This window comes from Pundamilia nyererei, unplaced genomic scaffold (assembly GCF_000239375.1).
Source record: "Pundamilia nyererei isolate P.nyererei 1_Seehausen unplaced genomic scaffold, PunNye1.0 scaffold00013, whole genome shotgun sequence".
Lineage (NCBI taxonomy): Eukaryota > Metazoa > Chordata > Actinopteri > Cichliformes > Cichlidae > Pundamilia > Pundamilia nyererei.
This window is the reverse complement of record NW_005187414.1, coordinates 2,077,367-2,081,811: the sequence shown is the minus strand read 5'-3', so window position 1 is coordinate 2,081,811 and position 4,445 is coordinate 2,077,367.

Here is a 4,445-nt window from a genome sequence, read left to right as displayed (position 1 = left end):
GTGTGTGTGTGTGTGTGTGTGTGTGTGTGTGTGTGTGTGTGTGTGTGTGTGTGTGTGTGTGTGTGTGTGTGTGTGTGTGTGTGTGAATTAGAGACACATTGTAAAGTGCTTTGCACAGCCTAGATAAAGGTTAAAAGTCACAATGTAAGTGCAGACCATTTACCATTTCACCAGTCATGTGTTTCTAAGGAACATTAGAACAACATCAGCAGCTGTACTGTGTTTAATTATTGTCAGAAATAGATAAGGCACCATTAGTGTGAATGAATGAAGCTCTATTCAGCAGCCCTGCCACAGTGAGAACAAAGTCACTGATGACCGTTTAGTGTGTGTATCGCTTAGCTGCACTACACTATTATTAATTGTCTCTGTCACAGAAGCTGCCTAATATTCTGACTCATGTGGGAGTTACTAGTCGATTATAACAAGAGAGATCCTCATCATTGTTTAGCTCAAGGACGTCAAATAAGCATTGGAGACGAGGGATATCCTCACTGAACTGATGAGGCCATCAGCAGACATATTCAACTGTGGATATTAATTTCCTCTATATTAAAGAGAGTTTCTGGTGGATGTTGCAGACATGGAAGTTGAACTTCACCAGGAATGAACACAAGATTCATCCATCCAGCTTTCATCCCAGCTGAACTTATTATTAAGAGTTTATTGTCATTTAAAGATTTCAAATTTGCCAAAAAAGCACAACTTCCATCAAGTCTCATTGGAATTGGGAACAGTGGTACCTTGAAGCACATTTGACTTTACAATTTTGACCTTTAATTGCACAGCCATCATTAGGTATGTGTGAGGGAGCAAGTTTTTTTTGTCAGTCAGCGTTTGATGGGAAATTGGGCATTTTCAAAGATAGAGAATTTGACCTTTAGTTATGGTGCACTGGCATTTTTAAAAGGCTGGAACACTTTACACTATAGGGTACAGGCTATCATTTTGGCCAAATACAGGGTGACCACAGATGTGAAGGACAGACTGAGCCTGATAAACAAGTATCGCACAAATAATATATTACATATTATTTATATATTATTATTTTATAATAATATATTCTTTTCAGATTGTTTATCCCTCTAATGCGGCCTAAAATCATAGCAGCAGGAATGCTGAAGAATCTCCTCAAAAGTCTGTAATTGTTCTTTCCTCCAGTTCTTCATATGTCTGTATGAATATATTTTGTATTTAATTTCCCCAGAGCCTCTGAAGATGGCTCACCTCTTGCTCTCTGTGATTGTTGAACGCTTGGCATTGATCCCCAGGTCTTATAACCGATAGCCTGTGGTACCTACTTAACATGTTCCCCATGAGCCACCAGTGATCACATATCATATCTCTGCTGAACTGATAACATCAGAGTCTTTGTTGAAGCTAATCAATACACAGAAGCTGACACAAGCTGTGTCCCAAAACGTCAGCTGCATCCTTCGAAGGACCTGGCCTTCGCGGTCTACGTAAAAGTTTATTTTGTGACCCAGAAAGAATAATAAGAGTAATATTAAAACTTAGTAGCGGTCGACATTGTTGGAAACGGGAATTCTGACTTTTTTCTCAGAAGAAAAAAAAAGAAGAAAAAAAAGACGTGCCCAATCCTCTTTCTTAAAAAATGGAGGCTTGCCAAAACAATGACACATTTTAATCATATGATGCAGTCACGTGACCAATTCAACTAAGATGGCGGATGGCATTGTACAGCTGTTGTTTTGTTTGCTCTCAATTCTGACAGCCCTATTAAAGATTAATATCAGTTTGTACTCTTGCAGCAACAACATTGTCAGTCCATTTAAAAAACTTGATGCTTTTCCTCAACGTTTTGCTGCGATGTTTCAAAGAAAGTAAATAAATGGCAGATGGAAATGACGCAGGTCAAATCGTCTTACGCTTCACGCAAGTGTTTTCAGTGTGGATGAAAACGACTGAAAAACGATAGTGTGGATGTGAAGTGTTTTTAGACGAAAACATCGTTTTCAAATTTATCCAGATTAGTGTAACTTTTAGATCGAGATTTGTTACAGTTGGTACGAAGATTTCAATTTGCAACCTTTTAGACACACCTAATCCACACAGTCACGCTCACTCGCCGAACAAAGGCGTTAAAGACAGAATACAATCAGTCACCACTGCCCGTTATTTGAGTATCTTCAAAGATCTGTGGAGACACTTCAGACCCTGCGAGCCAATCATAAGCCTTGTTTTTCTCCCACAATGTGACAAGAAGATGTTAATGAGGCAGGCGGTTGAGATGGATGCCTAAAAATAGCACTGGCATGGTGACACCGCTGACAAAATGTGCTGAACTCCTTCAGGAATAGAAATACAGGCTTCTAGGGGGGGAAGAAGAGCTAAATTGCACTTGTGGCTGGAATGTGAGCTGCTTTAAACAGTGCAATCACTCTCTCTCACTCACACACACACATATTTCCATCTGCAATTTTTGGTCCTTGAGGGGCAGACTCATTTCTCCTGTATGGGAGTCATTTGTGCCAGCCTCTAAGCTCTCACTCTCTCATAACGATCACTTGTCATCTTTTGAAATTGGTTTCTCTTCATCTTGTTATCAGTTCTGTTTCTTCTCAGCTCGTTGCTAAATTTCCACTTTGAGTCCCGTAGTGCTCCGCAACTTACCGAACTGTTGAAGGTAACAAACCAGCTGATGGATATTGCCAAAGAGCCAATTTATGTCTCACTGAGGCAAATTGATGGCAGCGGGAGTGGCAGGCATAAGCTTTTTTTCTGAACTAAAGGTATTACTTAACTGTGGAGCTGGGATTCAATTTAATATTCTTTCACATTCTTGGCACTTTCCTGCTCACCTGGCTTTACCCTAAAAGCCGCTGGCCACGATATCACTCCTACTTACACACAGATGCGTCTTCACCTCAGCTTGACCCCATCTTCGGCCCCTCCGTGGCTGCCGAACCTTCTACCCCAAGGTTGCCAGGGAACGGTGTCCCCTTGAATTTGCATAGTGGGTGGATGCATGGACGAGTGGAGCAGTGGATGGAGGAAGATGTGTGGGGTAGGGGAAGATTAAGGGCCTCCAGAATGCTACTCTTTACGCTACTTTTCTTTTTGATCTTCTAACTGTCCCTCTTGGCAGGCCGACGCTGTTTGAGCCCAATTAGACTGCTACAAATGCTGCTCTCGCATGTCTTTGTTCCCCCTTTTTGTTTTGTTCTATGCACCACTACAGACACTAATGTTTCTCTTTGTACATATTCATGCTCTACTGAAGAGAATGGAGTTAATGAGTCACTTGGTGTATTGGCTGCGTCAGATTAAAAAAAAAGAGAAAAAACTATGAAAGTATAAATAGTCTTGTTTATGTGAAGTCAGCAGAAGTGACCTGTCTGAAAACAGTCCTTGCTGAGCACTATTTAAATATACAGGCAATATTTTTTTTTTACAAAGCTTTCCATCATGACCTTGGATGATATCCCACATAGCAGACAGGTGTGGCCCGGATCTGGTGTCAATCCAGCACTGCTTGCTGACTTCTGGCATGGTAAGTGGTATGTCGTCCAGATATGGGCCAGGCCCGGTATAGATGGCACTGTCTATGTGATGGCATGGCATATCTGGCCCGATTATTGTTTGGTTTATGTGGCCCAGGCTCATAGAAAACAGGTCTGGCCCGGATGTGGCATCAAGCTGGCACTTCTGACTGACCGGTGTCATGGCAGGGTGTATGTCCACCAGATGTGGGCCAGGTCTGGCAATGATGGCACTGTTTATGTTCCTATTTTCCTATTTTAGTTAGAAGACCCAAATGTCATGTTGCAATACTATACTATACAGGTTTGACTGCATTTGAAATGTGCATAGGCTGATATCTGGGGCCAGTGCTGAAACTGTTCTGGGCCAGCACAGGGCCAGCAGTATGTCTGCAAATGCCCTTGTGCTGGCCCATGTGTGGGCCACCTCTGGCAAACCAGGTCTGGGCCACCAAAGGGCCGTCATTCTTTGCGGTATGTGGGCTGTGTAAGCACATTGTGTGGGCCCGATCCGGGCCATACAAATTTTGCTATGCAGGATGGTTCACTTCATGCATCATTACTATCCACCCCAGTTCATTTAAGGGTTTCTGTGTATAAGTCCGCCTGCAGGGCCGAAGTTGATCCCCCTTTGTGTATTTGTATCAAGTATTAATCTCTGTTATTTTTTTTAGTTATTTGCAGTATATTAACAGTGCAGCAGTGAAGAGTAGACAAGAAAGAAGGAGCAGGGGAAAACACACAGCGAAGAGCCACAGGTCAGAATCAGAATCAGAATCAGAATGGGGTTTATTGCCAAATGTTGAGCAGGTTTACAACATTAGGAAATTGCTGCGGTGCTTCAGTGCAAACATGGTGTCATAAATAGCACTTAAATAGACATGGTAAAAATAAAAGTAGGGATAAGAATTAAAAGTGCTACGTGGAAAGATATGTGCATGA